Source organism: Coenobita brevimanus, chromosome 52, assembly GCF_032717465.1.
Source record: "Coenobita brevimanus isolate Jiangsu-jjx chromosome 52, ASM3271746v2, whole genome shotgun sequence".
NCBI lineage: Eukaryota > Metazoa > Arthropoda > Malacostraca > Decapoda > Coenobitidae > Coenobita > Coenobita brevimanus.
In genome coordinates this window covers 37,453,042-37,462,927 of record NC_137005.1, presented here as the reverse complement: position 1 = coordinate 37,462,927, position 9,886 = coordinate 37,453,042, and the positions used below count along the sequence as shown (strand labels likewise).

Below are 9,886 nucleotides of genomic sequence, written 5' to 3'. Positions count from 1 at the left end.
GCATACGCCAATAATCAACATTTAGGTGTTAGTAACTACTCTCTGAATTTATGTCAATACATAAATATCTAATCTAATTTCTTATTTTGGATTACAATGAATATACGAGTACTGTCATCTTTTTATGTCAACGTATAGTAATAAAGTTTTCAAATTTTGTACTTGACAGCGTTTCATACAGCTTGTTGGGAATTTGGGCTCGGGGACTGGAAGCCGAAGAGAGCTTGTCAATGATTTCTGTAAATAGAAAGTGAACTAACAAGACGCCGTTTCTCAAGGCAGCTATCTCCTCTGCGCAGCTGATTAAAGGTAGGAAATGACCGACCTTTTTGTATTATTGGGAAAATATGGCGGAACACCGGGAGAGTGGAGGCCGCTGGGGTGGGCTGGGTCTGGGCGTGTCTTGAATCTGCCCCTTCACACCACGCCCTCCATGTAATTTTCTGTCTGTGGTTTTCTTGTCCAGTCCCATCAGTGGATGTGGATTTTGCGGTATTACAAGAGTGGGTGATGAAGGAGGGGAGAAGTTGGTGGGGTGGGCTGGGTCAGGGCGTGTCTTTGAATTTACCCCTTCACACCACGCCCTCCTAAATTTGTATTGCTGGTCCTGGGTCTTGTTGTCCAGTTCCGTCGGTGGAAGTAGCGTTTAGGGTATTGTGAGCTTGGCAAAGGAATGGTGGGAGGGGTTGATGACATTTTATGAACCCTGTATGTTTCAAATGCCGTCTTGGTTTAGCATTGTTTTGACATTGGCCTGTGCTTTATGTTGTTATTTATATATTTCTTGATCGTTTTTGGATAGAAAATTGATATTAAAAGATTACTCAGTATATGATTTAGCCTACCACTGTATAATATCATTTCTTAGGCTCTTTGTTGTACTGTAAAGTGTGGGATTAGTCATGTATGTTTGGTGGTGCTGTACTGTGATGTGAAATTCTCCCTCTAGATGCATCACAAACAGAATTTATTTTATTGGACGGCTGTGGTATTGCTAGGATACTTTTCATGACAACTTATCTTTAGTATCACAGTTCATTCAAGCTGGGATAAGTCTAGTTTAGCAGTAATCCTTAAAATTTCCACACTCTGTGAAGAATATTCAGTGAAAGATCAGTAGGGGGTAAATAATCAGCTTCCTTTCTTGCACTTTCATGCTTGTGTTATCATTTTTTTTTCTTTCCATTCTTTTCATACTGGATGGTGGTGGTGATGGTAGTACGGTAGGGGAGGAGGAAGGGAAGTAGGCCTGTCATCTATATTTCTAAATGTAGCTACAGTATGTGTGCTAATTCTTAGGTTGACTTACAGCGTTACTATTATTATCAAGCTTCTCTGCATTTCTTTGCTTTTCGTGCCATTTTCTTATGCATAGTATTGCTACTATGAGGTGGAGGGATGGAGTTGAGAGATATATGAGGGAGGTTGGAGTGAGGTGGGGGAAGGGTAGTCAAATGATGGGTGACAGAGCAACTTGGAGGCGTTTTGTCTGGGGCCACCCTTTGCGGGATTAGGGCGTCGGGCTATAGATAGATAGATAATTAAAATGCAGTAAAAATGTTGTCAGTTCAGTGGTATAAATTTGGTGTCATCGTATTGTTTATGAAGGTACCAACATCCTTGCATCTTTTTTTTTTTTTTTTTTTTTAACCAATTTATCTTTCTTTGCTTCTTTTGCATTTCCTTGTGTTTAATATTTTCTCTGGTTGCTGTATATGCTTAAATGCAGTTAAAATGGTATTGAATCAAGTGGTATAAATATTGGTAACAACTTTGTGTGGGGACTGCGGGTTGGGTTTGGAACGTACCGGCATAGGAGGGTTCAGATCGGGTGCAAAATTAATTTTCTATTCTTTTGATATACCGTACTGTACGACCGTGTTGTGCGGCTTGTGCCACCGGTTTTATTTCATTTACCGGTAATTCTGTCTGTCTGTCTGTGGTATTGTCAGATGCCTTAATCCTGTTAGGGGTGGCCACAAACAAATTGCCTCCATGTCGTCCTGTGTCCTGCCATTTCACTGCCATGCTCCCAGCTTACAACCCTGTCTCTCATATACCTCTCCACTCCATCGATTTCATTTAATTAACCAAATTAATTTTCCAATAAAAAATTCAGTTTTTCTTATGCAAATTCTACTGAAGTGTGGTGTTCCTGGTTCCAAAAATGTTATTTGAGGTTTGGGTGTCCATACAGTAACATATACCATATTGAAGGTTTAGACAAGGTATGAGTATTATACAAACAGAACCTAACAGGGCTGAACCTAGTTGTGGAAGACCTATCTTTCAGTCCTAACCCAGGCTTTCTTTGATCCAACCCATGGTACAGGTTATTATCATGAGTCTTAACTATGACATTCTTTACCAGTAACCTTGGCATTCTTCACTCCTAACCTTTGCCTGTACTGTAGATCTAAACCTCAACATTCTTCATTTCTAACCATAGCATCACCGAAAGGGTTATTACTGAGTATTATACAAATTAAATATAAAGAGATCTATCATGACTGTTGCCAGTTGCCTTAATCCTGTAAGGAGTGGCCACACACATTTTCTGCTCCGTGTCACCCTGCCCACTGCCATCTGGCTGTTGTCTCCTCCCCGTCCCCCCCACACCAACCCCCAACCCCCCCATTTCGCATATACTTCTCCATCTCATCCTTCCTTCTCATTCTTGTCCTCCTCTCCCCTTCCACGTCACTCACATACGCTCTTCTGTTTAACCTCATTCTTCATCTTCACCACAAGACCAAACCATCTCCAAGTATTCTCTTTTAGAATACATTGTGGCACATCCACATCGAGATCATAGCAGTTGTTCTTGAATTTTGTCTCTGTCATTCCTCTGTCATTCCTTAGAATTCCACCATCCCTCTCATAACTAATTTCCATTGCCTTCACTCTCGACTTGTGTACTTCCAGCAAGGTTCAAGCTTTACTTTTATAGCCTACATTGGAGTGGGGATCACAATACACTACTGTCATAGTTTTTTTTTTTTTTTTTTTTTTTTTACATATATACTTCTATGCCCACTTCCAGCATCCTAATCAAGCCATGACATTGACACATGAGTTTTTAACCCGGCTGTCATTAGGCCCTACCCTTGACATTCATCATCTTACCCTTAGCATTCATGGGTCCTCACCTGTACACGGATTTTTATCTCCCACAAGTTTTAAGGTTGTGAGGATGAATGTGAAAGCTGATTTGTGCTTATAATGCCTCAAAGTGGCAGGCATATTCTAAATTTCTCATTAATCCTTCATGCTGCAAAAGTTGACTACTCTATTTTTTTCTTGTTAAGCTTTCAAGAGGAAAATTGATTTGGATGTCCTGTTTTGTGGGTCATTCACTTTTATATTGGCCATTCATTGATTTTCACTACGTTTTAATAGTCACATAGGCCTGCTTTTGTGTTGTGTTTGATTTCTTTTGTTGTGCATGATTACTGAGCTCCAGTATGAAAAATTAGTAGCTATCTATCTATTGCCAGACGCCATAATCCCGTAAGGGGTGGCCATTTGAATTTGAGTTATTTGTGTGTTAAATCAGTACCGGTATGTTTTTCAATGCACCACCAACTAAGGTTCATAGTAGTAAAAGTGATAGCAGTAAATTATGAAAGTTACATGATGGTAGGTGGTGGCAGCCATCATCCACTCTTTTGATGTAATGCTGCCTACTTCTTCCTTCACTTTTATAATTCTTTTTCTGTGTCTGCCCTCATTTCATCCTATTTTTTTTTTCTTTCCTGTCTTTTTTTTTTTTAATACAGTTCTTTCCATTTCAGGTGGCTTTACATTGTATGACAAGCCTGATGGTTTCCCGTAAGCCAGGAAACCATTTGTAGTGCTGGGTGGTAACCATATAACCAACCCATATGTGTATCCGTCGTGTTGACAAGTGGGTTGGCGGAGGGTCAGTGTCCTTCCATGTAAACAATTAACTCAGAGTCAAACAGCCACCCCTTGTGAGATTATGGCATCTGGCTATAGACAGATAGATGGACATATTTTTACATTATTTTCTTCATGTGGGGATGTTAGAGAATGTCTTATCTTTCAGTATCATTGCTGCCTGCCTGCTGTACTATGGGATGCAGGCTGATTACATCTAACAAATACAAATGTTCCATAAATTACAGAGGCTTGCTCATGCCCTTGAGGACTCAGTTTAATATGGCAATAACCATAAGATCTTGTTGCTCTGATATATGATGGAGTCAGAGGAGGGGTGTAATGTGCTGTATGCTTTCTTCATGAGAAGTAGCTAGTGCTTGTATGACCTAGAAAACGAGGCTGAATTATTGCCTTGAGGTGAGAGTGGAAGCAGAAGAGGGTCAGCTGTTTAGTGTTGTGGCTTTTAACCTTTTTAGTATGGTAATATGCTGTCTTTTGTAGCTTCTTTTTTTCTGGATACCACCATATTAAGCTGTGGCATACTGTGCACATGGTGTTATAAAAAAAATAAGAATGAGGACAACAGATCGTGGGGTGAGAGTGAACCTGGATAGAAATGTTATGAGTTACAGTATATTTTCTTGTCCTTTATGCAACTGATTGTTTTTTGCTGAGGGTGGGTGAGGTATATAATTGCCTGTAAGATCAAGACTAGGCCTATACCTGTAGTATGTGTGAGAGAGAGAGAGAGGTCAGTGAAATTAAGTCACAGTATAGGATATCCAAGCAGAATAGTTCAAAGTGAAGAATTAGTGGGAGAATGATGTGCCAGAGAAAGTGAAGGTTTAAATGCACATACTTTAACAAGAACTGTCATGTGCAGGTTTGAAGGTATGGGTGCTTAGTTGAGAAAGAGAACACCTCTAGAAAGGAAAATTTTAAAGTGTTCTGAAAAGGACAGTAGTTAGGTGGGAAGTAAATAAGACACTAAGGGATTGTGTTCTTTTTCTAATTGTTTATTTTTGGATGTGAAATATGGAATTTTTGGATAGCTGAGTGCCCAGTGAGTCCTGGTGCTCCAAGTACTGTAGTTGTTGCTCATAAAAGTCTGCTGTCAAAGAGTTTTAACAGGTTTATTGTTCATATAATGCCACTCAGGGCTAAGCAGTTCGTCACTCTAAACTTAAGTGTCTGGAATAAGTAGCCTAGCCATGTGCCTCTGCTCTTCATGGGGGAGTAAAGGATTGAATGATAGGTAGATAGTAGTCGTAGTAGTAGTAGTAGCGGGTATCAGTGGTCTCAGTCCGAGGCCCATTATCCTCCTTTCTGGGGATAGGGAGTTGAGGAATGTTTCTATAATCGGGCAGCGAAGCAGCTCAGTTATATCTATGCCACTTCAGCAAGGCATCCCTTGTCAGCACCTGATGGATACTGTAGATAGATAGAAACATGGATGCTGAGTGTGAGAAATGACAGTACTGGTATCAAAGTCAAGCCTCTGAGATAAACTCCCAACAAGAAACAGTTGGTGGGTAAGAATTATTTGCAGAATGAACAGTAAAATGATATATTCAAGCTTAGGTAAAGAAAGAAGGGCAGAAACTATAGTGTGATGTAGGTAGAGAATGAGAGACTGACAAGGAGAGTGAGTGAGGGGGAGGGGGAGGGGGAGGGGGAGACTGAGGATGAGGTGCAAGGATAGGGGGGAGAGGTACTATGAGAGAGGGTAGATTGATTTAAAGAGGTGGTTGACGTGTAGGCTATTCTTTTGTGGCCACCCTTTATGGGATTAAGGTGCCTGGTGATAGATAATTAGATAGATAATGGATAAAGAAAGTTGCACAGTGGTTGTATTGACACTGGGGAGATTGCAGGAAAATATACTGTGAGAGAGTTAGTGAGATAGTTGATGACACTGCAAGGAGAAGACCTCCAGCTGCTTGGGAAAAAGAAAGTTGAGCAATTTCAGAGCAAGGGAAAAACATAGGCTGAGAAAGATTGGTGTGTAGAGATAGACTAGCCGGGAGATTGTGTTGTGGGGTAGTTCTAGAGTAGATAGAACGACTTACTGATTGACAGGTAAATAAGAATAAGGTGACAATGTGTCACATGTTGCCTCTTGTTAGACAATACCTACAGTCAGGTAACTCATCTTTTAACCCCTGCCTCCTTTCTTAAGTTGTGGCCTTGAGTCCATGGCCTTCCTCTCTCTGGGTGGTACAGTAGTTGAGGGGGTGGAATGTAAGAGACGAGGTGCCTGGTGGTGGGTATAGGCTACTGTTGTTCAAAACATTTAACCTTGGTGCTGATGACGTGGTGATACCGTGTGCCCTGGTTGAAGCTAAGCAGCTGCAATGCCCATCCGGGAGTCAAACCATCTAATATTTCCCTGCACCTCACTGTGGGGAAGGACTCTGGTTTGACCCTGGCAAGGCACTGTCTACCAGAAGGGGGTGCTGATTCCCTACATGGTGTATGTACTGTACTGTACCTGTAGGATGGCCCCATACAAGCAGTTGCTTACCTGTGGTTGATGAGTCTTCAGAGCCAGGCAGACTGGGGTTAAGCAACAACAATGATATTTAGTGCTTTTAGTCACATGATATTATTTAAGTTTATTTTTGCATGTTACTTTGCCATCTCCTGATGATTTTATTCAGTTCAAGAGAGACTTAAAACTGGAGGAGTTAGATACAGCATTTATTAGTACATTCTCCACCAGAGGTCCTTCCTGTGTTTAATATAACTTTCTGGTAGTAGCAAGAGTAAACTAAGAAATGTCACCAAATTCAAGATGTTAATGGTAAGGTACAAATGGCAAGCGCTGACCTTTGTGGTATTACATGATTATACCAGTATGCATCGTGCTATGTGAGTGTTTGACTGGCATTTTAGTTCATGAGGTTTAGGTAAATCTACACTAGACATGATGGCAGTCATAAGTGAGGTTACAGAACACGTTATGAATGCTAAGGGAAGTGATATATATATATATTTTTTTTCAGCCTTTTTTTTTCAGCTTTCTGCTATGTTAATATATAGCAAGATTGGATGTAGCTACCTGTAAGAACCTGTTTAGGCTAGTTAAGTGTTGCTTGTGTCATTTTAGTACAGTAAATAGATTGGGAAATAGTAGGAATTGACTGAATTGCTTTGGTTGGATATACAGGATGTCTTGTGAAAAATATGCCAAATTTCTGGAAGTTAATCTTGAACTAATATCACCTTATCTCCAGTTCTTTCCCATTACAGACCTATAATTACTAATGTCCTTATGAGCAAAAATGTGTCCCTCATAAGTCACTGATAAAGTCATCAGTAACTGTAGCGCTGTAATGGTTTAGAACTGAACACACGTTGATGAGCATTTATTATCAAAATTAGCCCAAGCATAATCTTGTGAATCCAGGCACGCATTTCACAAGACACCCTGTATATTGTGTGCATAGGATTTTTTAGGTCATTATGCAGGCGGGTTTGGGTGCAGGCTGTTGTTGTTGTAAGCTACCAGTGTTTTCTCATTATTCATAGCTTTTTTTCATATAATTGGCAAAGTAAATTGGTGGTGGGATGAAATATTAGTTGTATATTGTAGGTAATGAGGAGAATTTCATCTGCCGTTATTTTCTTTGCTTCACTGTAAAGAGAACAGAAAATAAGACTGAGCAGGAGAGTGAATGAGATGGAGGGGGAGAGAGAGGGAGGGAGATGGAGGAGACAGAGGTTGAGATGGAGGGGGAGAGAGAGGGAGGGAGATGGGGGAGACAGAGGTTGAGATGGAGGGATGGGGTGGAGAAGTAGCTACTGTATATGAGTGAGGGTGGTGTGAGTTGGAGAGAAGGCAGAACAACGAGAGAGAGAGAGAGAGTGGACGTTGAAAGATAGGAAGTGGAAGGGGACGTGTGTTTATTGTTTTTAGATAAAAGAGGGTACTATTGTGGGCAGTACTATTGTTTACAACCTGAGAGAGAAAGAACAGAGTTTTTGCTTGCTTTACATTTCAGCTTCTCTGTTATTTGTCCCTGCTTGTGGATGAGAGAGAGAGAGAGAGAGAGAGAGAGAGAGAGAGAGTCATGTTCTGCAGTATCCTAGTTCTCTAATGAGCTTAATGCTGCTCTGGGCTAACCTCCACATGCTCCCTCACTTGCTTATTTTTACCCTTGTTGGAATTTGCTGCAATAGTCTGGTTATTTTCACTTGGTAAGGATCCATAACATCTTTTTGAGCATAGCTGTTGGCCAGGTGTAGTCAGATTGGAGAGTTGATTTGACTAGTAACCAAGGAGACTCATTCCTACCCCATGACTAAGAACTGTTGAATTTCATGCCCATTTTCAGTTCAGTTGATGGTCAGGTGTAGTCAGATTGGAAGGTTGATTTGACTAGTAACCAAGGAGACTCATTCCCACCTCATAGCTTACTGTCATGCAACCAGGACTTCATGTTTACGTTGTGTGAGTGACCCAGTACCATCAGATGAAAACAGACGATCATAAGTTATACTGTGATAGCACAAGAAACGTATGTCATTCAATTTTTGTTATAGAGCCATCCTATATATAAGCATTCTCTCTCTCTCTCTCTCTCTCTCTCTCTCTCTCTCACACACACACACACACACACACACACACACACACACACACACACACACACACACACACACACACACACACACACACGGTCCCTTGCCGCAGTAGGAATCAGGTTAAAGGCGTGAGGAGGGACTTAAGTCTTTGTGCTTAGAAGACATAACTGAAGAACAGAGAACATTGGATATAACAGAGGTATATAAGTTTTGTTCTTGATATAACATTTTGTACGCCCTAGATAAATAGTTATGAAATGAGGGCTTTGCATACTTTTTCTCAGGCGCTGTAAGTGTTGAATACATACATACAAACATACACATACGTACATAAATACATTCATAACTACGTACACACACACACACACACACACACACACACACACACACACACACACACACACACACAAAACCACTTTCTAGGGTGCAGTAAGGGTAGATTTGAAAAGACACACACACACACACACACACACACACACACACACACACACACACACACACACACACACACACACACACACACCGCTTTCTAGGGTGCTGTAAAGGTAGATTTGAAAAGATACACACACACACACACACACACACACATCTACACACTATTCTAGGGTGCCGTAAGTAGATTTGAATACATACAATTACATACATACTTACATACATAAAAAGAAAAAAAACCCTTCATTCGTGTCAGAGGTGTACAGCAGCTTTGAACACGCACATACATACATACATACATACATATACACGTACATACATACATACATATACACGTACATACATACATACACACACGTACATACATACATACACACATACATACATACATACATGCTTCTTAGACGTACAGGCAACCAGAAAAATACCGCACCCCGGGGGATTGATGGTTGTGAAAGAGCGAGTTTTGCAGACGCACATGCAGCTTTTAACACCTTGCCTAAAAAAAAATATACCACCCAATTATGTGATGATGCATGCGAGTTCGATTCCTAATATTTACCAAGGACAGTATTTGCGGTTATATATCACAGTGCTTCGTCTGTTTCAGAATGATACGTGCGGTAAGATGGCTGATAGTTTTTTGGTTCTACTGTACCTTAGTATGCACCCGAAACACACACACACACACACACACACACACACACACTAAAAATAATTCAAGGTGAAGCCATAATTACCTCAGTGGCAGTACATACATACATACATACATACATACATACATATATACAGTAAAAACAGTGTGGGGTGAAACCATAATTACTGCAGTGTTCACCAGTAAAAATGAGAGAGAGAGAGAGAGAGAGAGAGAGAGAGAGAGAGAGAGAGAGAGAGAGAGAGAGTAGGTGCCTTGACTTGACGTGAAAAGAAAGAAATGCTAAAAAAAAATACTGACCAAACTGAGAGA

The 9,886-nt window shown here is 40.6% G+C and overlaps 1 protein-coding gene across 8 annotated transcripts in view; it reads left to right on the top strand.

The window, feature by feature from the left end:
* The first annotated feature begins 175 nt into the window (after positions 1–175).
* hts (adducin 1-like protein hts) overlaps positions 176–9,886 on the top strand; it is a 242,199-nt gene continuing 232,488 nt past the window's right edge. For all 8 annotated transcript variants that reach the window (XM_080272995.1, XM_080272993.1, XM_080273000.1 and 5 more), the window contains exon 1: positions 176–309. The gene's annotated coding sequence lies outside the window, so the exon portion shown is untranslated. The remainder of the gene's footprint in view (positions 310–9,886) is intronic.